A 25448-nucleotide genomic window follows, 5' to 3' on the forward strand; every position below is an offset into this window, starting at 1 on the left:
TCCTCATCACATCCAAAACCACCAGCAAATCCAATCAATTTGAGCCTACAGATATCTCTCAAACTGGTTGATTTTTTTCTTAGTCCAAAATAGTTATGCTTGGGGAGGGAGGTAAAAAAAGAAAAATTTTAAAAATCTATAAAAATGAATAAGAAATCATTAAACAAAAACAAGCAATACTATAAGAATAGATGGGTAGGGAAAAGAACCAATTAGAAATCTCAGAAATAAAAGTCATTAAAATATAAAGAATCAGTCGACATGATCACATTTAGATTGGATATAGTCAAAAATGAGTGCGTGGAAAAATGGTCTTAAAGAGATCACCCAGACTATAACACAACAAAACAAAGAAATACTGACTATGAGAAAAGAGTTAAGGGACACAGTGTGGTAGCCTTCTCCAAAGATGGTCACCATTCATGTGTTCTGTCCCTGTACGCACATGCTTTTCCTATTGGGAGGTGGTGTTTTATCCTCCCCTAGAATACTGAATATCATTATTATTGGTTTGGGCACCTCTGTGTTTATTAAATATTTCAAATATTAACAAAACTGTTTTTTTCACCAACAACTTATAGAAATAAATTTCATTACTTTCCTTTATAGTCACAACTCAAACATAACTCTGCCAGTGAATAGCCCATTGTTTGGTTTGGTCCTGTTGTAGGAGGAGTAAGATGTCACCACCCTCTGAATTTACCTGCATTTGGGTCTCTGAAGCTGCTGAGATAGAGCTGGGCTGTGCCCATGCTCACCTGAACCCCCCCCCCCCAATTTACATAGGGAGGAGAAAAGAGGTTCAAAGATACGGGACCATGTTTGATAAACTAAGTTCCCAAACAAGGACAAATGGCACATTTTTTAAATACAGTCCTAAGAGAAAGTTAACTTAAGGGAGATGATCCATACTTGGGAGTTAAAGAGATATGCTGGCCCAGAGGCTGAGAAAGGTGATGTCAAAGTCAATGATCAGAGATCAGCAAGAGTAGTAGAGGAACAACATGGACATGAAAATGAATCTGGGTCCATCGGGACTTTTACTAATCAGCAACTGAACCACAGAGCTGGCCACCTGCTAGGCCAGGGTGAAGGCCAAGCAGGCTGGGCCTCCTCAGCCCCCAGGGACCTGCAAGATGCCCTCTCCTAGAAGGTGGCAGCAGGCAGGCAAAACAGGGACTGATTAATAGACAAAACTAATCCATCCCAATGACTGATTGGGAGGGAAACCCAAGAAAAGTCTGAGCTTTCTACTGATTTGACAGGTGGGGCCCAGACATTTGTGATTTGGGGATTTGAGAGGACTGGATGTCTTATCTTGGAGACCCAGACTGATGGAGGCAGGTTTTGGGTTATTGACTTTATCTCCATCATCCAGGTACTTGGCAAAGGAGAAGCAGACATGGAAATATTTCAAAACAGCAACAATCCCCAAACTATAGGGTGATCAGTGAGGCCTTTCCTGTGCACCCTATTGAAAACTGTACCTCTCCAATCTAGCACTCCCTACCCCTCTCCCTGCTGTATTTTCCTTAGGAGAGCAAGTGCCTTAATTTTTTGAAGTTACTTAATACTTTTTCTGTCGCTTGAACTAGAATATAGTCTCCATGAAGTCCAAGATCTATCGTGTTCATTTCTGCTCCATAAGCTTTAGAGAGATGCGCAGCAGAAGATAGGAGCTCAATAAACATTTATTGTGTCTTAGGATGACTGGAACCTTGCTAGGTTTTAGAATGCATCAGACCTCACACTTGCCACAACTGCCCCCGTCTCCCACTACACGCACACACACACTCCACTACAGCCCAGTTTTTTTGGAAAAGGAAAAAAATCCAAAGATGGATAATGACCATACATAGTCATGCAAGATATTCTAGGTAAGAGTGCAAACTTACACAGAGGCCTCCCAACTGCTCATGCTTCTTAAGCCTCCGGGCCTCCTCCTTGCTAGATTTGGGTGGCTCTAGAAAGCAGGGGTGGCCAGAGTCCTGAGGATGGAGCACCATGTTTCTGGTTGTAGTCCCCCGCTGTGACCCCGACTGGGTGGGGGAAGCAGGGCCCACAGCCCCCACAGCCGTCCTCTAAGGACCTGAAATGAGCCAGAGCTGAGCAGAGGAGCATACCCGGCCCTCCGGCCGCAGGGATGGTGACCCTGCGCAGGGGGTTATGTTGGAGCAATCCTGGTTCTCCACCTGCACTCTCTGTCACCCCTGGAAGAGTGGCCTTGCCTTAGGGTCCAAATCCGAAATTTCCAGTAGCTCCTCCAGCTCCTCCCACTAGGCAGAGAAAAAAAATTTTTTTGAGGAGAACAAGAGGAGGAGAAAGGTAGCAGGCGGTGCTGAATCAGGGAGGGTCCTGCCAGGGGCAGCTGTGAAGGCACCAGCCAGAGGAGCCTGTGATGGGGAGGCAGGGCCGGACTCCTCCAGGGCTTTGATGAGATGATGTTTGAGAAAGCAAAATCCCTTTTCATCTGGGCGAGGGACTAGGAATGGGGATTCCAAAAACAATGTCCATTGTGGATTCCTGAGGCCTGGCCAGGGCCCCCACCACTAAAAGGGTTTTGCGTCTTAACAGTGACAAAAACTTGGCAGAGGCTTTTCGCGGTGATCCCTGGGTCACCTTATCTGATTGCCTGACAAGGTGAATTGTTGGCCTCCTCTAGGCCTGCCTGACAGGCCGCAGTTATCAGGTGAAGAATCTTCAGGGCCCTGGCATTCCCACCCCTTTTGGTATTTCCTACCCTACGCGCTGCCAGAGACAATTACAATGGTGGAAAGTACCCAGCTCTATGGGCGAGCTTTTCATTCTAGTGCAACAAATATGGGATAGGAGTTTCCCTATTTGAATCCTTGCTTAAAGCTTTTTCCCTTCCTTGCCTGTGGGATTCGGCACCTGCCCTACTACACAGAGGCCTGCCTTCTGCTCGGCTGTAAGCACAGACCTCAGCGACAGTGCTCCCTACCTGGGGCTTCCTTTCTCACTCAGTTTCTCTTTCCAGCGGCCTCTCTCTCCCCTTCCCTTCTCTCCACACTATCCTCTTCCCCAAACCCATTTTATTCGTTTGAAATGACCAGTAGGGCATTTCCCACACCGACCCTGGCAACCTGAGTTATAGATCGCGAGTTTCCAGTCCACTGCCCAAATGACTCACAGTATTTATTCTATGTGCCTCTTCCAGGCAAACACAGGTCGCAAAAAGTCCTGAGTAAAATGCAAGTTTGCCACAGTGAGTTCATACTTCTGCATAATTGAGTGGATGTAGATCTTCCCCAATGAGGGGGGGGGGGGTGTCTGCCCTTGGTTTAGAGGTTGGAGCCGAGGCTGGCTGGCAGCATGGAGGAGCGGAGGCTGGCTGGCAGCATGGAAACGAGGGGGGACTTGCCAGACATCCATGCCCCTCTTGTCGGCCTCCTCCCCTAGGGGCCTTTGCCACCTGCTTCCCACACCTCCAAGGGTCTCGTGCCCTGGGGGAGGAGGAGGGAAACCCGAATGGCCATTGCCTTGTTCTTAATCTTAATTTTAAAATCAAACTACTCCTCTATGTAAGCAGCCGCACATTTCAATCACTGGCAAATTATCTTCTTTCTCTTTCACGGATGTACATCTGGCCTTAATTCAGATGGTCTTTTGACTTAAGAAGTATGAACCTACAAATGAGCTTTAATAGCGCCACAGATTGCTAAAGTCTGGGAGATGACTTGCAAGACTAATAATTCCTCGTTTGGGACCTGAAACCACCAAAGAATTATGTGAGTTGGTATAATACTTGTCTCCAACAGCTCTTTTCGACGGTCCCATTACTGCTCCTGTAGCAGGCCAGGAGGAGTGGCAAGGCTTCACCTCTGCGTGGGTTTGGGCAAGCCGCTTCCCCCCTGCTCCCCCCCCCAGCCCCCCCGGGCCTGCATTCCCTCAGCTGTAAAAAGATAAGAGTTGAGCTAAATTATTTCTGAGATCCAAGTTTAAAATTCTATGAATCTGAGATTCAATTTGACCAGCATTAATTTAAATCCACTAATGATAATGAACCCCTAGACATCCCCACAAAGATGAGAGATATCGGTGACTTCAAGTACTTTTATTTAAAAGGGAAACATTCATTAGAATATAATCCACATATAGAGAGTGCACGGAGGTGTACGGCTTGATGAATTTTTCCCAAACTGAATGTACCTGTGTCACCAGCTTCCCGATCCACAGACAGAACCTCCCGGGCTCCAGCAGACACGTGTCTCGTACTCCCTTTAAGTCTGAGCTGCTTCCTCCGTGCTCCACAAATAACAGATCTTGGCTCTACAAGTAATCTGCCTCCAAATGTGTTACTTAGGCAAACTCATAAACAGTTCGCACCTGCATTGTAATGAACAATAGGATCAAAACAAGTGATTTCAGGGAACTAGAAGCGATCCTTTATTACTCAGAGAAAGAGGTTGTCAAACACAGAAGAGGTACACAGGAGTCCACATAAAAGGAGTAATGTCTTAAAACGTGGCAATTGTGGCAGCGGTCAACTCTATCGATTGAGTGTTCCTGCCTAGATGTGGAAATCAGTCCATTACTGAAAGGAAAATTAGAGCAATCAGACGCATTTCCCCTACACACACTCACACACTCACACACACACACACACACACACACACGGTTCATTTTGGTTACCAAACCTAACCTCTCCTTCCTTTAGAGAAAAATGTTTTGGGTTTCGCAAGTTCTATAAATTCACACAAACAACATTATAAACACAGAATAACATCTATAGAAATTTAGCTGTAATTCCCATGCCAGCTGGTTGAGGAGCCATTGACAGATCTGTCTTATTTTCACCGTGGAAGTGAATTGTGGGGCCTGATTCCAGGCCTGGGATGGCCCAGAGGTGCGAGAAGGGGGATGCCGGCTTTCCCTGGGATGTGTGGAGTTCTCTCCTAGGGTGAGGGGTGGATAGGAGCTTTCAGTCTGGAAGGGGCTTTAGAGAATGTGCAGTGCAAACCCTCCATTTCAGAGATGAGGAAACCAGGCCCGGAATGAAGACATGGGCTGGCTGGGTCCCATAGGGGGGGCTGGTGGGGGGTCAGGGCCCGGCCCCCCTGCATTCCTTTCTCTCCAGCACCTTGCTGCCCCTCAGCTGCCTGCCCCAGCAGCTCTGGGCTGTGGATTATCTGTGACCCCCCACCCCCCACCACAGCCCCAACAGCAGGGGAGACAGAAGGAGCCAGGCCTGTGCCCACAGTGACTGTCCCCCCGGCCCGGCCCTCGGCAAAGCGTGCTGTCAGCCCGGGTGAGCTCTCGCCTTCTGCCCCTGTTGGGCAAGCTGCGGGCTGCTGAGGTAGCCCTGTCCCCAGTTCAAGCAACGCCATCGTCATCCATCCACGTAGGCCCCCCCGCCGACCGAGCGGAGGTATCCTCATCCCGGCCCCCATTCCCAGCACCTTCCTTCCTGTGGGTGCCCACCCTAATGAATTTGACACACACACATCCCTGAATGACCGTGTCCTTGTAAAATGTGTGGTTTGGCTTTGTGGGTGTCCGAGGCTTCCCAATGACATCAATGGTGTTATGCTACAGACTTCTTTCTGCTTCTTTTGTTGTGACTCACCCCTGGATTTTTGAGCCCTACCCCTGGAGCTATAAGTACACCCAATCCATTGCTCCTAACTGCTGCAATGAAGCCCTAGCTGCACAGACCACGTGAGGCTTTACTCTGCTAGCAAACAATGAATTTGGGGGGAGTCCTCCCAGCTCTCCTCCCGATGATCTCTTGCTGCCTGGTCACTCAGATACCTTGGCCCTGTCTTTTCCTGTCCTTTCCCTGTGTGACCTCTGGCAAACGGGTTAGCCATTCCATGTTTTACCGAGGATTAAAATGAGTTTTTAGGATCATTTAACAAGGATCTAAATGAGCATTTAGATCAGCATCTGGCATATAGTAAGCGCTCAATAAACGTTAGCTGTCTGTGTTACCACTCACCCTACTGCATCCCAACACAAACTCTCTGCTTTGTCCCCAGGTGCAGGTGATTTTCTATGCATATTCCCAATCTTTTTACTTGACTGGCTTAACCAACCAAACCTTCTGCCCTCCTCAATATCAAATCCTGCCTCCTCTATCAGCCCTTCTCACTTCCAGCAGCCCTCGGTGTGTAAACACATTTTGGACACATCACTGGACACATTTTGCCCATATCATTCTTTTTTGGTTCTTGCTTGTTATCTTACCTCAGTTTACTATGTAACCCAAATAAAACCTAGAGCTTCACATGGCCTATTCTCAGCTCAGGGTCATGTTCAGAAAAAACACAACCCAACAACTTTAATTACGACTATTTCAATTCTTTGCTCTACCTCTCTAGCAAATGTTAAAGGAAAGAGTGAATTATAGGTGCACAGCAGCACCACCGAAAACAAAATAAAACAAAACAAAGCCTACCTCTCTATCTCAGCCTCTCGCAACTTCTCCCAGATGGAAGGCAAAAGTTCTCCATTGGCTCTCTATTCTCATATTCCTTTTTGCTTTTCCCCAAACTGGAAATGACCACCCACATTTTCCTTCTGCTCAACCACCAAGTTGGGTCGGCTTAGATGAGTGGAAAGAGGGCAATCTCAATTCTCCCGGTCCTTCCTCCCTGTGAATGGACAGGCACAGAGACCCCTGTGAAATCTAATTCTATCAAATTATTTCTCTGGAAATCTTATGAACATAACGCTCTGTAGTAGTCTTGCGGTTTGGGTAAGATCAACTGCAGCTCCAGGCCCACAGGTGGGCCTTAACAGGCAAAACCACTCAGCATCATCTCATCCATGAGGCCAGGGTTAAGGGATGGGCCTGGGCTACTGGTCCCATGGCCTTCTCTGTCCATAGTAATTGGTTAGTCCAATCCAAGTGAACTCCAGAACTGACTTTATGTTGGGGAGACGGGAGCCTATCTTGCCCCGATTGGTGTGTTATGCACATACAAGACCTGAGGCTGCCACAGCCTTTTTTTCGCTATAAGGGAAGCCAGCGTGTGGAGGAAAGCAGAACATGGAGAATTGTAAAGATGGAGAAATCAAAACCCTGACAGAACTGTCCCTAAAACCTGCAGCATCTTGGGATTTACTGAGTTACCTTAGCCAATAAGTACTTTTTGTTGTTTAAAACAGTTTGAGCTTGGTTTGTTATTATATTGCAGCCAAAGGTATTCCAAGCTATATAGACCATCACGTTAATTAACCTCCCCTCCTTCAATTTCTTCTTTTTTTTAAAGATTTTATTTATTTATTCATGAGAGACACAGAGAGCAAGGCAGAGACACAGGCAGAGGGAGAATCAGGCTCCATGCAGGGAGCCAGACGTGGGACTCGATCCCAGGACCCTGATATCATGCCCTGGGCCAAAGGCAGACGCTCCACCACTGAGCCACCCAAGCATCCCAAAATAGGATTTTTTTTTAAATAACCTTGCCTCATGGGATTTTTTAAAATTATGTACACCTCACAGGATGACATGAAATACCACATATAAAGTGTCTAGCATGATACCTTACATGTAATAAATAAGCACTTAGTAGATGATTTTCTTTTCCATTCCATTTGCCCCTAAAAGGATTGGCAGTTTCTGGGGTGCCTGGGTGGCTCAGCTGCCTTAGATTCAAGTCATGATCCCGGGGTCCTGGGATCGAGTCCTAGTCAGGCTTCCTGCTCAGTGGAGAATCTGCTTTTCCCTCTTCCTCTCCTTCTTGTTCATGCTTCTCTCTCAAATAAATAAATAAAATCCTTTTTAAAAAAGGATTGGCAATGAATCCCCACTAGTGCTGGTGTGGCTGGAAGAGAAAACACAGAAGAGTCACAGCTCCCACATAGATCCAGCATGGGATCCTCTTGCAAGAAGAATCACTCCTTTGCACTCACTCTTTTACTTGGGGAAATGGGTAGAAGATTCTTAAGTAAAGAACTGCTTTTTTTTTTTAAAGAAAAATTTTTGTTATGGAAAATTTCAAACATATGTAAAATAGATACGCCCCACTTACCTATGTTCTACATTCTTTTTAAAGCAAATCCAAAACATTACATCATTTTTTTCAGGAAGTATTTCAATACATCTCTAAAAGACAAAAACATATTTTTAAGCATAACTATATTGCCATTCCACACCAAAAAACTAACAATATAAGGACAAATTTTCTGCATTTCAGTGTCCAGACCTGGTCACTGTGTGCTGTCAACATGTTTTACCATCACCTAACAAGCAGACGGTAAATAAGACTGACAAGGAATTTCATTAGATGAAAATTAAAGGATTCAGCCACAAAAAATAAATTTACTACCCCTGGAATAAAGCCTTAAGAAAATCTCATTACCAAGTTTTAAAACATGGAAAAAGTAATGTGTTAAAAATTAATCTGATTTAGGGATAATGATAGTTGTTTGATAAACTGTCAATGAAAGACAATATCTCTCTCCAAACAATGTATTAGAATTCTCCCCTGAAGGTACCTACCTAATAGGATGTTTGCAAGGATTTCCTAACCTCAAGAACACTCTATCAATATGCCCAGCCCCCCTCATTACCCAACCCCCCAGGCTTGGTGGATGAAGCCGTCTTGCCCCGGGGTTACTTGTGCACTCAGTCTAGTGTAACTGAAATGTGATGGAGGGTAATGCATATTCCTCTCATTTCCCCCAGCCCTGGGCATCTGTGTTAAAAGAAACTTCATATTCTGGTTGTATTACCATTCTCCCAGATGGGTACTTATTTTAGGGGGAGAAAAAAAATCTTTGCTTTCTTGTACCTTTTTAAAATGTAAAGCTGAAGAGCTACTCATCTTTATTTCCTATCCTCGGGAAGCTTGCTTTATAAACTTGGGGGGTTTCACATTCTTTTCCATTAGAAAGGGTATTACTTTGCCTTGAAATAATTTTCTGAAAAAAATCATTTGGGATTTTTATATAGCTATGATGTACTTCTCATTTCTTAATTTCCTTCTTGAACATGTACCTGTTTTGATCTTTGATTTCCTTTAAACTTACAGTGAGGCAAATGTATTCTCTAACCACCACCTTTGATGCATCCCAAATTATACCCCTTGGAATTGCTTTGGTATTATTCATTTCAAAATGGTTTCTCAACATTTCTTGAATTTCATTTATACAGGTAAAGTCTTTAAGCAAAAGGTTATTTTGGGGCCAGTGCTCACAGAATCCTGAGCTTACTCAGCCTCCTGAGATGACTTCCTTTGGAATCAGCCCAGGAAAGAGCTCGGGCTGAGAGCTACAAAGCGCAGCAGAATGGGCAGAGAATTAAATATATATCTGAATGCATTTGCACTTTAACAAAAACTGGAGTAGAATGACTAATTTTTTTCCAAAGACCTATTAGACTGATATGTTTGTTTATTTCATAATTTAATCTTTCAATTGCAGATTTAACATCCAATTAAGTCCCCCTTTTAAAACAACACTCGCTTCAGAGAATAATTAGCATGTTAAGAAAAGAAGCTTGCTCATTATTTGGGGTCTGTATAGAGCTCAAGCAACTGCATGCAGTCAACCTCACTGAAAAGATGATTTCCAATAGCCAAGGAGATGATTGGTGAAGTAATTATGTTATTTAAGGCCCTTCTCTAGCGCTGAAAGATGAATCACATTTGCATAGGTGAAAACAAAGCCTCAAATGGGAGAAAATAAACCAAAGTTGTTTTGCAGAAACAAAGAAAAATAGTGCTTCAGTGGCTTCTCCTTTTGAAACATTTTCTTGTTCTTGCCAATCTATGCAGGCTAGAAACCAAATCCTCAGCGGGGCATCAAGTGTGACCCTGGAATGTCCCTGAGGCTCCAGGTCCCCACAGAGTAGCTACAACATCAGTATAATCCTAAGTAAAGGTGTGTTCTGTGATATAGGAACCAAGTGTTAAAGGACAATAAATAGCACACCCACACTCCCAGCAGCTCTATTCACAATAGCTAAAACACGGAAGCAACACAAGTGGCCATCAGCGGATGGATGGACAGACAAAATGTGGTATATTTTCCACATTAAATTTCCCGCATTAAAAAAGAAGGAAATTCCAACACATGCAACAACATGGATGAACCCTGAGGACATTATGCCAGGTGAAATAAGCCAGTCACAAAAACCCAAATACTCTATGATTCTTCTTAAATGTGGTACCTACAGTAGTCAAATTCATAAAGCCAGGAAGTAGAATGGCAGCTGCCAGGAACTGGGAGGAGGAGGAAATGAAGAGTTCCTGTTCAATGGGACAGAGTTTCAAAGTTCAAGATGAAAAAATTCTGAGGATGCATGGCTGTGATGGGAGCACAATGATGTGAATGTACTTAACGTCGCTGATTTGTACACTTCAAAATGGCTAAAAGGGTAAACTTTTTGTGCATATTTTACCATAATAAAAAATGCATGTTAAAAAAAGCCCAAAAAAAAAAAAAGTAGGACTTAAGCAGACAGACAACCCTTCTAAGGTATCACTGAGGGGTGCCACCCATCTGCAGGGCTCCCCACAATATCTATACTCCCACCCATTCCCTTCTAGCTATAGTGTTGACAGACATTCCCAGGGGACAGGGTAATTACTTGAGATCGGGGAGGCATCAAGGGTGTGCCAGCAGTGTGGTTATCCAGAGCTCCAAATTTGAGGTTTGACGTTCTATGGCTGTAGTCTTGATAGTCACAATTATTTTATCTTTGAGTTTATGTTTTGTAAGTGAAATACAATGAGACAATGGAACATGTGTTGGGGGCTTAAAGCCGGACTGACACAAGGTCTGACTTCCTACTGCCCCCACACCTCCCTAGGACAGGTCCTTAGCACCCAGTACCCCCTCCCCTGGCCCTGCCCCATGACCACCACCGTCTCTCTGCTCTGCCCCACATTAGGGGGTGATTTGCCCACCCCTATCCAGGCACATAGCTGTACTGGAGTATTGTTTGCAGTACCCTTGAAGGGTCCCTTCTTCCTGTAGTGGTGGGCTTATGGGGCTTTCTCACCCTAGGCCTAGAAATGGAGTATTGGTCCAGCAGCTTGTGGGAGGGGGAACGAGGCAGACATCAAGCCCCTGGTGTCCTGATTGTGCCCCAGGTCTCCTTCGAGACTCTGCACTTGCTCTCCTGGGCCCATTCCATGCCTGGGAGGCTCTCTCTCTCCACTTCCAACCCTCCTGGCTTGTGTTTGTCTCCCCTGGTCAACTGAAGGCATCCTTCAGGGACAAGTCAGGAAACAGGAATTGTGTAATTTCAGTGATTCTGCATACAAGTTAAGTGCTCTTCTGTTTACATTTAAAATAGATATTGTACAATGTAAAGATGAAAGGTAAAATTCATGCTAATAATTTTAATTTGTCTTTATTTAAAATGACATTAAAGAACAAATAAAACAACATGAAATATCAACTGCTGGAGGAAAATACTTTATATTCCAGTACCTTCACAGCACTTTTTTCCTGCTTTTTGAATGAGGGGAGTTGAATTTTTATTTTGCAGGGAACCTCACAAACTGTGTAGTGGGTTGTTTGGGGTTTAGCATTATCTCTAGAAGACCTGTTAGTATACCAATCTATTATTTTAAGAGAGAGTCAGCAAATTTTTTCTGTAAAGGTCCAGAAATGGTATCTTAATATTTTAGGCTTTGCAGTCCATTCAGTCTTCACGACAACTGTTCAATCTCCCATTGAAGATGGGAGCACAAAAGCACTCCTAGGCAATATAGTTATATTTCAACAAAATTTCATTTACCGATAAATGTGGCTCATGGGCCACAGTTTGCCAATTCCTGTCTTAAGGGGCCCATTCATGCCTTCCCTCAATCTTATTTATCAAATCAGTGAGGTGCTATCTTAGAAAGTAGGCATAGAACCCTGATAGGAAACATGAAGATAGGTTCTCACTCAAAAGTTCTGCTTAACCAAGAATTGTCTGGAAAATCCTGAAAAGGGTGAGCAGATTGTAGAGCCTCCATAATTCAAACAATGTGGTATTGGCATATAAATAGACAGAAAGATTGTATGGGAATAAGACCAATCACAAGTGGAAATTTAATTCAGGATAAAGGTGGCATCTTATATCAAGAAGAAAAAGATAGACTTTTTAATAAGTAATGTTGGGTTAAATGAAAAGTCATGTGGAAAAAGATAAAATTAGATCTCTTCTTCATTCAAACACAAGGAGATAAATTTCAAATAGGTCAGAAATTTAAACGTAAATAAAACCATTCATATATTAGAATAAAATATGGATGAAATCTCCTGTAACATAGGAGTGGGGAAAACTCTCTTAGCTATGACTCAAAATTCGGGTGCAATAAGGAAAAGGGTGATAAATCTGACTAACAATTCAAAATAAAATCCTTTTGTATTTCACAAAAGCATCATAGCAAAATAGAAAAGGAAGAAGAAAAGAAATATAAGATGAAAAAACTGTAATGAATTCAAAATATATAAAATTGATTAAGTAAAAACTCTGTAGTTCTACATTTGAATGGAAAGTATCAATATGAACTCAAAAAAATGTTTTATCTTTAAAAAAGACCAATTTATTTTGAAAAGACCAAGAAATGAAAACCAATCATCTACCAATGAACATCCCTAGTGCCCAGATTGTGGTCTTTAGATGCCATTTCCGCTAAAAAGAACCAGAAGAAAAATTTGATTTTTGTTGGAGAAAAAGCTGACTCTGGTTCTAAAGTAGGAAATCTACAAGGTGAGCCTGGAACTTCTTGTTTTACAGAGAGCAAGGAACACATCAAAGACCACTGGATCCAGATGAAAAAAATTAGGAGCCAACTTGAAGAAGCTCCTAGGAGCCAAAGGTAGAACATTATGATCATCCATAAGAGTAATAAATGCAATGAATTTGAAACATCTCAAATACATTTAATCCATAATAATAATTTGCAAAGAAACTCACTGGGCACATTTAAAATGCTAAGGGAATCGACAATTGTATTTTTTATTTTTTTTAAAGAGTTTATTTATTTTATTCATGAGAGACACAGAGACAAAGGCAGAGACACAGGCAGAGGGAGAAGCAAGCTCCCTACAGGGAGCATGATGCAGGACTCGATCCCGGGACCCCAGGATCACAACATGAGCCAAAGGCAGATGCTCAACCACTGAGTCACCCACTTGTCCCAACAAACAATTTTAAATCAAACATTTATCTTGCCCTTTCTATATGAACTATACCTTAGGGTAACCAGTTGATGAGGAGTTAAAAGTAGACTTGTTAATAAATGGAGAAAGAATGACAGAATTAGGACACCACCATTTTGCAACCCCTAATGATCTAATGGATCCAGGCGATAATCATCAATGACTGCTGGCGAAGGGAAACAAGCTGACATCACGTGCCTTTTCACGGAGTACCCTGAATCTGAATCCAAGTGAGGGCCTAGTCGACATTTAAAAACCAATTCAAGGAAAATAGAATGGACAAAGGAACATTTGAAATAACACAAAAATGGAGTCAGCAAAAGCCAGACTGTGGAAAACTATGGGACAATGACCCTTTTTTTTTGACACATAAATCTCAGGAAAAGAGAGAAGGAGGGAATGAAAGAGGGAGAGATTTATTTAAGAGATAAGTCAACCATTATAATGTGTTACGCTCATTTCAAAAATGGTTCAAACAAAGAAACTGTAAAAAATAAGACAATTAGGGAAATTTGAACATAGATGGATATTTATCATATTAAATCATTATTATTTTAGTTTAGCTGTAATGATGGTATTTTGGTTACATCACAATTTTTTTCTTTTAGAGATACCATAACAATACTTATGAAGGAAATAATATGATATCTTGGATTTGCTTCAAAATTAGCATGAGAGGGGGTCCCCAGAGGGCTCAGTGGTTTAGTGCCTGCCTTCGGCCCAGGGCATGATACTGGGGTCCCGGGATCGACCCACATCGGGCTCCCTGCATGGAGCCTGCTTCTCCCTCTGCCTCTCTCTCTATCTCTCATGAATAAATAAATAAAATCTTTAAAAAAAAAAAAGATAAAATTAGCATGAGAATAGAGGAAACAGGGGAATATGTGAATATAGAGAATATAGGTCCTGAGTGATCATTCCTGATCATCCTTGAATGGCTATATAACAGTTCATCACTCTCTACTTTTGTATACGTTTGGGTTTTTATTACACAATAAATAAAATTATTTAAGTTTTGCTTCCTTGTGTGAGGAATTCTGGTTAGTTCAAGTGTAGCAGAAGCATTCCAGAAAGCATTTAATGGATACTTACTGTATACATAATGTGGTGACACCACCTAGCCGGAAACTGCAAAAGTCCAGGTGAAAAACAACGTAGAATTACGATGGTAGCAGTGGAAATACAGAAAAGAAAAGGACAGAAAGTTGCTTCTTTATTAGGAAAAATGTTAGGCACTGTGAAATCTATGCAGACTCCAACAAAGGAACATTCATACATGTTTTATTTAATGTCCTTGGAAGGACCGATGAACAAGCCAATTGTCTAAAAAGATAATAGATTTCTCTATTTGAATGGAAGTTTAAGTTCTTTGAATTTCATTAGAATTAAATACCTTGAGAATTTACATCTTTTTATTCATTTATGTTCAGAAACCAAACATTCTATTACAATTTACAAGGTCTGCACTGTTATCTATAAAATAAATGGATAACAAGATTCCTTGTAGAATAATTAACAATGCTCCATATTGTTGCCACTACTTATCAATTCAGACCTTTATTTTACCTATTTATTCCAACCTCTGCTTTCTCGCTGCAGCCCAGACTGGGCTTAAGGTGGTCTCTTACAAGTGCCTGTGAAGGGTCTCTCCTCAAGCTGCCTCAGGGAGCAAAGGTCTGTGGAGATAGGTAAAGACATCTGGAATTAGAAAACCCATCTGGAACCAGAGCAGCACCCATTAGACTCCCTGGCTCTCTCTCCCACTGACCCTGCATCTTCTGTGCAGAGGTTCTCCTCTCCACTCCCTACATTTCCACTCCTTTCCCTGAGTTTCTGTGCAGCCTTCACTTCAGCTCACACAAGATCCATGAGGGCCTCTTCAGGCCCATGGCCTTGCTCTCTCCCCACCTATCATCGAGTGAAGAAATATGACTGGCCAAGCCTTGCTTCCCCTGGCCATTGGGGACCCCAGGGACTGCCCTGGCCAGGGGCCTATCCTTGTCCAGTCAACTGTGGCCCTGACGGGAAGTGGGCTGAGTTACAGAGCAAAAAACATGGCTGCGCCTTGAGCAGCGCCTGTGGTTAAGGCAGAGATCCTTAGAGGGAGCCCTGGGAAGACTCTCCTGTACAGATTTCTAATACATTCTGTCAACCCCTGGTCAACTGCTGCTAATTTCGATATGAGTCTCAAAACCATTTACCATGTTGGGTCTCCATTTACCAAACCCCAAATTCTAACACATCTCAGTGAAAAAGGATTCTTTTAGGGTTGAACAACCTGCTCAGTATAACCCATCAGGAAATGGCCCTGGGTCCCAGGGAGTAAACCATTATCAATTCCTGTCATTCTCTCAGCTCCCTAGAAGATAAAAATGAAACAAACTACCACCTTGGCCACCTAGGAAAATGCTTGGAGTGTGGAAGGGCGGGGGGGGGGTCAGTTTTGCTCCTGTTATTTATCAGTGTTTAAGGCTACTAATTATTATTTGACTAGCAACAATTTGCTGTCATGTGTTCTGTGCCAGTGTGCCCAGAACTTCCACATATGCCATCTCATTTAATCCTGCCAACAACAATAGGCATTGTCTCCCTTTGACAGATGAGTAAACTGAGGCCCAGAGAGACTGAGTAGTTTGTCTAAAGTCACACAGCTACTAAGTGACATAGCCAGAATCTGAATCTGGAACTGAGTCCTCAATCAATATATTGTGTTGTCTTCTGTGCTGCAGTCGCTGAATCCATTGCGGCCCTGTGACCACTTAACTCACTGGGCCTCATTTCTTCGATGAAGAGGAACCATATTTTTATCATTGGATGCTCTTCCCAGCTTGTCTGGACATTGTTAGATGCCCAAGCTGCAGTATCAGAGAATAACCTAGCTTGTTCCAGGGGCAAATGTCCCTGATTTAGCAAGCTCATTCAGTGACTACAACATTTTCTGGTAAGGGGGTCTTAGCCTACACAGCATGCAAATACATTTCAAAATGAACTCATTTATGATTGCATTAAGAAAAACTCCTATGTAATGAGTTTTCTGTGGCCTTGTTTATGAATAGGGAACTTTTAGATTCTGCAATTACCCAAAGCAGTAAAGCAGCAAAGAAAGCCAGCATGTTAAATAATAATTGCAAATGTTATATAAATGAGAGTGGTTTGATTGAATTTATTAGATATGTGTTTCCAGCATTTTAAGATATAAAGCATTTATCACAAAATGATGATTTCTTCACTTAAGCTCATTAGGAAATCACACATCAATTCACGCATAATTACAGAGGAATTTCTTCTGCTCCCCACAAATCATTACCACGTTAGCTAAAGTTGAATTGGTTTTAGCAGGATTTGGAAAAGTGGGTTCTCAACAGAAACCTACAGAGAGAGGAGTATGCCTCATGAGGGGCCTCACCTCCTTGAATCTGTCAGAGGAAAGCATGGCCCCAGGATTCTGAGACAGGAGACTGGGATAAATCCTGAAGCGAGAACCTGAGACCGTCTCTCTTCCCATCAGAATCTTGCCACACAAATTGTCCTGATCCAGGTACTTAATGAAGAGGTAAGAGTCTAGAGATAACTGTACCAGCCAAATAATGATCACTCTTTGAGAGTAAATTAGAAGGAAGAGAGAGTTCTAAGAAAAGCAAAAAATAAGAGGGTGTAAATATAAACTTAAGAAGTTTGTTGAATGCAGGCAATAATTTATAGTCAATGAGCAAGATGCGAGTCTTCCAAGTGTCCATCAGTGAATCAAGAGGAAGAACAAACTTTTGATACAAATGTCAGGTAAAGGGCCTTTCTGGCTTCACATTTTCTTTCTATACATTCTGGAAAATATCTACTCACTAGATATTCAAAAGTAGACTTCCTTGCAAACCTGACCCTCATCCTTCTTTCCCGTCCAAATAAACAAGATATATAAGTAACTCAATAAGAAAGTAAATAGGAGAGAAAGTAGGAGAGAGAGTGAGGAAAGCGATATATAAGAGCAATAATTGATCATTAGAAGTAAAAAGGGGGAGACTTTACAGGGCATGCATCATTGGTCCATTTCCTTAATGTATAAAGGGCTTTTATGGATCAATAAGAAAATAATCAACAGTTCAGTAGAAAAATGGGCAAAGTTCATGCAAATGCAGCAACAGAAAAATAAATACCAATCGCTTTCCAACACGGGGAAGATGCCCAAACTCATTTAAAATTGAATAACTATAAATTAAAATAATAACAAGATACAACTTGTAACCTAACAGAATGACAGAGATCAGAAAGTGTAGTAATACATCGTGTTGGGAAGGATGCCGAGATACACTCGTGTAATTGAAATATAATGTGATACAACTTCTTTGGGAAGCAAATTTGTTCATATATCTCAACTTTTAAAGTGCACACACTCTTTGGCCAAGCAATTCCATTTCTACAAACTTACTCTATAACTCTGCTTAAGTATTTAACAATTTGTACAGGGTTATGCATCACAGCATTATCCTGGAAACCCTAACTTGTCCAACGATTAGGAACTAATTAAAGAGGGATCTCTGGGTGGCGCAGCAGTTTGGCGCCTGCCTTTGGCCCGGGGCGTGATCCTGGAGACCCGGGATCGAATCCCACATCGGGCTCCCGGTGCATGGAGCCTGCTTCTCCCTCTGCCTGTGTCTCTGCCTCTCTCTCTCTCTGTGACTATCATAAATAAATAAATTAAAATTAAAAAAAAAAAGAACTGCTTTAAAAAAAAAAAGGAACTAATTAAAGAATACCATGTAACAGTTAAGGAAGAATGAGGTAGGTTTATTCTTGTGTATGGATACATAAACTTCTAGGTATTGATTCAAATCCAAGAACTATCACAAAGTTTTGAAAAGGGAAATAAACTATATGTTAACATGCATAGTAATTGGTATTTATTTTTCTGTTGCTGCATTTGCATGAACTTTGCCCATTTTTTTATAAAAAAATAAAAATATGTATGCATATGAATATAGAAAATACTCATTTAAAGAATATATAAAAATAGAAATACCCTTTTCCCACAGAGTATGAGTAATTGAGTTTGTTATTTTATTATTGTCCATGCCAAACAAGCATTAAAAATTATAAAATTTATTCAATAGAACTCTGAAGGCTTTTTTTTTCATGTGGGAAAAGTAATCTTTGAAATGTAAGCTGTGTGTGTGTGTGTGTGTGTTTGTGTGTATGTGTATACAGATACTTAATATGCTTGTAAATAGACTATTTCTGGAAGGACACTAAAGAAAGTATCGCAGCCTTTAAGGAAAAAAGGGTCGGAGGATTTAGAATGAGTGTCCTTTACAGTAAATTTGTTCTTAATACTATATATATATTTTTTTAAACAGAATTCCTATGCTACAGATTTAATAAAAAACCAGATTTATGGAGGGAGCTCCTTGTGATATGCATAGAAATGGCATCTGTGACAATGACTGAAACCAGGGAAAATCCCAATCTCTTCTTGGGAGCACAGAGTCCTCATCTTGAGAAGACTGACAAGGTCAGATGGAGGGGCAGCTATGAAGCTGGACACCACCAATCGTCGCTGGACACACATGAGTTTCAATTTCTCTGCTTCTAAAATGGGGCAAGTAGTGGAGGAGGACTATACTTTCAGCTCCTCCTCCTACCTCTCAGAAGATGTTTCAAGGGTGAAGGAACTATTATATGAAGTGTTTCCTAATGGCTTTTCTACAATATGTCGTCTCAGAAAGGATGTGGGGGATAAATGACATACATCAGTATTAAAATTCGCCTTCGGAGAGCAAACCACCCTTTGGAGGGAAATTGCTTTGGAAAGTGAATGAACTTCTTCAGGGAATTAATGCAAGTCAAAAATCTTCAAAGAAAATCGCTTAATTGAAACTTCAAGACCTTTTCCTATGAGTGCTTCTGGGAGCTGGAATTTCTCTTCAGCTTGCCTTGGGTCACATAAGGCATTTGACGCCCTCAATCCCCAACCTCCACTAGCAGGGCCCAGGTGGTGGGTTAGAGAGCACAGTCATTCGTCCTTGGTCCCACTGGGAAGTCACAGATAAATCATTCCAGGCACCCCTGGAAATCTTTCAGTGCTCTGCAAGTATGCTGAGAATCAGAACATCCCACCTCCTGGACCTTGTCTAATTCCTAGATACCAGAATTGCGGTCTCTGTCAGAACTTCTAGACACATGCAAGGTTTTGGATGCTCTTACCCCAATTCCAATGAGACCAGATGCTGACTTGAAACATGCCATTTCGGAGCTGCAGGAGGCCAGTTAAGAAAACAGAACCAAAGCTTCTCTAAAAAACTCTTTGTGCTGAGACCCAGACAGTTCAATACGTTTTCTCTCGTGAATGAGCTTTACATAATGAGCTCAGCATGCTACTAGCCTAGGATCTGAGCTACTCAAATCCAAATTTGCTAGCCTAATAACCAATACAAATAAACAAAAAGAGGGAGAGAAAAACCCCACCAAAGTCTCTTGAAGGATTAAGGAATCATATTCTGCTTTTTAAAAAAGATTTTATTTACTTATTCAGGAGAGACACAGAGAGAGACAGAGACAGAGGCAGAGGGAGAAGCAGACTCCTCGCAGGGAGTCCGAGGGGGGGACTCATCCCCGGATCTTGGGATCACGCCCTGAGCCGAAGGCGGATGCCCAACCACTGAGCCCCCCAAGCGTCCCTACTCTGCTTGTTTCAACATTCAAATCATCAGATAAGTGGGAGTAGGAACAAGATTCCCTTAGTAAGAATGTTTGGGGGAGGAAGGGATTCACCTCCTTTTCAGGTGCTGAAGGAGAAAAGCAATGAACAGAAAAGTGAAATGGTTTTCTCCTTTTTGGGAAAGAATAGTTTTAACCTTCAAGTAACTGCAGAGGTTGTTGGAGCTTATACAAGGAAACTCTTCAGAAGACAGGGACATGAATCATGGGTCGTTTTATCTCCACTTTAAAGCACTCAAACATTCAAATTCCCTAAAGAAAAGAGAGCTGGTGGTGCAAATGATCCAATCTAATGGATTTATTAATATCCCAAGCACCAGCCCAGGAGGATCCTTCATTGCTATTGGTGACACCAACAGTGGTTTTTTTTTTGTTTTTTGTTTTTTTTTTCCCTGAGTTTGAATCACAGTTTCCCCAGTTGTGGGGTTGAGGTCACTGGAAAGGGGAAGTATGAGCCACTCTGTGTGTGCTTTTTATTTTTAATGTACTAGTGAGAAGTCGGCAGGACGCGGTTACAGGAAGTCATGTGCTGGAACTGGGCTGCTTGATGCTGGGAGTTTGACAAATGTCTAAAGAATGTTCTGTTAACAATATGAAGGCTCCAGATGGCAAAGTGGGAAGGAGCAATCCAACTGTGTTTCAAAGGGCCGTGTGCACGTTGCCCAGCGCAGTACCAGGCCCTGGCAGGTCAGCGAAGAAATCGGAATGGATGGGAAATAGCTGGCTCGCCTCGCCCAGTGATAGATGAAGGATTACAGGGCAGAAGTCTTATGATAGGAATTTATTTTCTCTGGGAAAGGGCTGATGCATTTCCCTTTCTGGCAACATACATCAGGGCCTGACATTTATTTGACAGTCTCTCATCAGATATTCATGAACACATTCCCTGAGCTGAGCATTGTACTTGGAATAGCGTGGCGAGCATGAGGGATGAGACCCCTTCCCTCAGGAAGCTTGCAGGTTGCTTGTGGGAAAGAGGCACCTGTGTAGTGTACGGGGAGGACCAGAATGAGGGGAAGCATGGATGGGGGCGACACACAGGAGGGGCACTTGGAGGTCAGAACAGGTGCCTCTCGGAAGAGGAGGCAATCAGCTTTAGCAAAATGTGAAGTAATAGAAAACATATATATTGGTTTCTGCCCCCAGTGTCTGGCACAGAGGTCCCAAGATTTTTGTGATTTCCTACATGATAAGAGTGCTAGGAAAACAACTTTTGTTCAAATATTTGGCTATTGACCCTGGTTCCCAGCTCCTTTGGGATTTCCTGGGTGACAATATCTTTTATTCTAATGAGGTGACTCCTGGATGGCTCCTGGATGGGGGCTGGTCACCAGAAAGACCAAGTCATGATTTTAGAAGCTTGGAATTTTCAACCCACCTCCATCCTCCAGGAAGGAAAGAGGGTCTGGAAATTGAGTTAATGATCAATCAAGCCTATATGATGAAGCCTCCACATTAATCCCAAAGTACATTGGAAGAGCTTCTGGGTCAGCGTTCACGACTACATGCAGGACGGTGATCTACTCCAGCTCCACAGGGACAGAAGCTCCTGTGCTTGGAAACTTTCTGGGGTCATATGTGTCTCCCCATGTGGCTGTTCGTCTGTACTCTTTATCATATACTTTATTACACAATAAACTGGGAAAATATAAGTGTTTCCCTGAGTTCTACAAGTTGTTCTAGCAAATACCCAAATCGAAGGTGAGGCGTCATGGGAACCTCTGATTTGTAGCCAAGTCAGGCAGAATTTGTGGGTAACCCTGGGACTCACTACCTCTGATTGGTGTCTGAAGTGGGGAGGAGGGTCTCGTGGGATCGAGCCCTTAACCTGTGCGGAATTCACTAACTCCGGTTAGTGTCAGAGTTGGGTTGCATTGTAGGACCGAGCTGGTAGTTTCAGGGGATCGTCGGACAGGGGAAAGCCCCCCATTATCTCGCATCAAGAATGTGGTGAGTGTGGTAATCGCGTGAGGAAAGGAGAGACACAGGAGGAGTGCAGTATTTCTTTCACAAAACAAAGAGGGAAGTGACCCAGGAAGAGAAAGCAGCAGCAAGAGAGAGCAAACCAAGGCCCCTTCAGTGGCTTGCCCCCCCACCCAGCCCCGTGTACAGTAGGGTGGGACCCCCGTCCAGCAGCTCCAGCTGCAGACACCCCGGAGCCGGCCTGATGCTCCGTCTCCACGTCCACCTCAGTCCTGGTTGTGGCCCTGGCTTTCCGATCTCCAGCCTCAGCCATGACTCAAAGCTCCCTGCCTCTCCCCCCACTTCTCCCCTTCTCCTTCACCCACTCAATGCAAAAGATACAGAAAATGGTGAGGGACAAGTCAGTAGAAAGAGAAGAGCTGAAATGGAATCCATGAATGATTTATATCAGGAGCAAAACCAAAACCAAAAGAAAATCCTTCAATTAAAATGAGTCCCTCACAGAGACACTGGAATGCAATTCAATCCTGCCTCACCCCACCTCAAGCCCTACTGGGCAGGACCACGGAGCTGATAGAAAAGGAGAAAATTCAATGTGACAACTAATTTTTCTACAGACTATCGAATGTCCCTTTTGAATGGCTTTTCATCAGACTATCCAAATATTTGTGTTTTCCATCATGGATCCTTGGACACATGTGATATTTTCACCAGGACCCTGGGAGACTTTTCTAATGGTTTTATACTTTGGTATCTCTTCATTCCCGTAGTGTCTAACCTACTCAATAAATTCATTTTGAGTGGGTGAATGCCTTAAATTGTCCTTGGGTTAAGTTTGAAGTTGCTCAAAGGCAAAACCCAAAAGAAAAGCTCTCTCATCCAGGCAAGGTTAAATTACTTTGTAGAAATCACAAATGGTCCCCGTTACTCAGGAGATAGAAGGGTAAGTCTTAACTTTTCCAACTCAAAGCTAATCAGATCAATACCCAGCTGCTCACTATGAACAGAATGCACCCAAATAATACCAGGAAAGCAAACTCTGCCCAAAGGTATTTGGTCTATTTAAACTTCCCAAGGTCTTGTTTATATGTCAGAAACAGAACCATGGGATAAGAAGAAAGAAATACCTTCTGGAGCAAATGTCTGAGCTAATAATGTACAATCATCTCAAGGCTCACTCCTGGGACTTAATCCTCTCCCTCGGCCTCTCCTCTACCAGGCCATCACTTTATACTGATTTTTTTTTTTAATTTAAGTCAATCCACTGAATTCTCCCTCCACCCAATTTACCATAATGTGTATTTAATGGGATTCGTATCTGGGACCTCCTCCAAAATTATTACCAGGAGGACCAGAACAATCCCACTAGGACATGGGCACCCATGGTACAAGCACATGACAAATACCCCGAGGCTTCCAGTATCTTCTATTTGAAACCTCAGAGTCCTTTTGATTTGGATTATGGTTGGAGAAGTATGCCTGTTTGGCTGCTTGTCTTACCCTTCCAAACTTCCATATCCTTCCATACCGAGAGACAATACAGTAAAGCTGTATGTTAGGAGACTCCAGAATCCTCAAATTCATAAACCTTCCTCAGAAACCCAGTAAGGAGACAACATCAAAGCAGGCCTGTTGTGTGGATGCCAGGAGGCAGGGCAGGCTCGGGTCCCCACACCTTGGTGACACTCAGCTTCATACCTCAGCAAAGAGGCAAGCCTGGCACAAGGGGCCTTGAGGCTGGAAACTAAAGAAACCAACCCACCCTAAAAGTGAGAAGGCTAATCTGCGGATGCCACGACTGTGCCATATAATAACCTCATAATTTAGGTGCTTCCCAGTTTAAAACAACTTCACATCATTTTCCCTGACAAGAACGGGATGGAGACTGAGAAAAACATCCTGACAAGCCTGAAAGGAGCAAAGGCCTTTCACTGTGGGAGCAGTTACAGAAAAAGGCCAAATCCTCCAGGAGAGACATACGTACAAGGTGCATTTGCTTTCTCTGAATTTTCTGGGGGGCAAGGTCAAGGTAGCTGCATACACAGGGTACACAGCAGAGGTGGCACCAGCAGGAAGCGCCTGTCACCCTCGCCGGGAACAGCTACGCTGCTGGCTCAGGGCTGCTCGCCAGAGGCTTGGCAGAGGCTCCGTGAACTCTGAGCAGGTGGGAGGTGCATCCTGGCTGGAAGGCCCAGCTGGGTCCAGAACGTGAAGAAAGCGGCGTTGGAGAGAAACTCTGCTGTTTCCCCCTCGTGTTGTCCTCGTTCCCAGGAAGGCTCACTGCAGACCATGCCAAGCAACCCCTGATCTTTAAATTAGATGAGAATTAGGGAGCGTGCGTCTGCTGTTGAGCTCGTCCTCAGTGTCCCACACCACGCTTGCTCCTCAAGAAGCCTGTCTTCCGCTGGGTCTGAGGCATTCCCGCTGACTTTGCTAACAGACTCACGGCCCCCTCAGACAGACCCCTGCACCCCACATAGGACAGGGCTCGGGCCACATGGTGCATGCCACCTAAATAAGCCTGGAAAAAAAAAAAAAAAAAAAAAAAGCCTGGAGCCCTGGGTCTTGGGGCCAAGGTGACCGGCGAAGTTGGGCCAACTTCCAGGAGGGGAACAGCAGAGCCACAAGGGAAGGGCCACAGATGGGTCCTCTTCACTGCTTTTTCCTTAGTTCATCAAGGAGCCCTGCTCCCAAATACCGGCTTCAGCAAAAGGCAGCATGTCCCCAGCTCAGACCCGAGGAACAAGTCATTCGTCTGCCACCAAGGACCCAGTGGCCCCAGGCCCCAGCTGGCAAGCTTGTGAGTAGAAATTACTCAGCCTGGCTGAGCATCCCAGAGCCAGAGTCTCTCTGCAGAGGCAGTGAACACTCTATCTGGGGTCACAGCTGACTGACTGCTCTAGAATCCAGCTCCCCCAGGCTCCGCCCCAGCTGCCAGCCCAGTTCCCCTGAGATCATTTTCTCCCTTTCTTTCTGAATAAGGAAGAGCAATCTAACAGGCCTCTTGTTCTCCGTGACCTTGTGAAAGTGAAGGTCTCAGTGGCTGTCACTCTTCAAATGTGTCCAGGGTGCTCCATGTTTGTGCTCCCAAGGTAGTTGCTAAGAGAGGATTTCCTTCTCACCTTTAAGCTTCTGGGAGCTTGCTGTGCACACTCGCATCACGGAGGCTGGATTTTCAGGGCAAGGAGAATAAAGAAACAGGAGGAAAAAAGAAAACTAAGAGAAGATAAAAGAAAACACTTAAATTTAAATATGGAGCCACACATAAATGTATGTCTATATTTGCATATGCAAAAGAACCCATAAATGTAAAGGCAAAAAAGCAAGTGGTCGGTTTGGCAGATCCATTTGTTTATTCGGCAATATTTTTTAGTCTTATAATGTGCCAGACCCTGCTCTGATTATCCCCCCATGCTCAAAGATACCAAACTGTGGAGGCCAGGACTCTGTAGGTATCTCTGGGGTGCTTTTGTGATTTGGGCTCACACAGCAACCACCTTCCTCTGCCCTGAGACCTTTCCTGTGATCCCTGTGTGGAGGCTCACCATCTCTTACAAAGGCCATCATGGTCACGATTGGATGAGAGAGGGACCTGAGCCAGGTCAGAGGCTGGGGACAAGTTCATGATAGCTTCCTTAGTTCCCCTTCTGGCTCTAGGTCATCTGCTTAGTTTCCTTCATGCAGTT

The 25448-nt window shown here is 43.4% G+C and overlaps 1 long non-coding RNA gene across 1 annotated transcript; it reads right to left on the reverse strand.

Moving 5' to 3' along the window:
• Nucleotides 1-4060: 4060 nt before the first annotated feature.
• Nucleotides 4061-14374, reverse strand: LOC112654751 (uncharacterized). The gene is made up of 3 exons (XR_004805005.2): nucleotides 14224-14374; nucleotides 7998-8071; nucleotides 4061-4347 (listed from the first exon to the last, which is right to left on the reverse strand). It is a non-coding gene; the product is annotated as an uncharacterized LOC112654751 (long non-coding RNA).
• Between the last annotated feature and the right edge of the window lie 11074 nt (nucleotides 14375-25448).

Source organism: Canis lupus, chromosome 15 (assembly GCF_003254725.2).
Source record: "Canis lupus dingo isolate Sandy chromosome 15, ASM325472v2, whole genome shotgun sequence".
Taxonomy (NCBI): domain Eukaryota; kingdom Metazoa; phylum Chordata; class Mammalia; order Carnivora; family Canidae; genus Canis; species Canis lupus.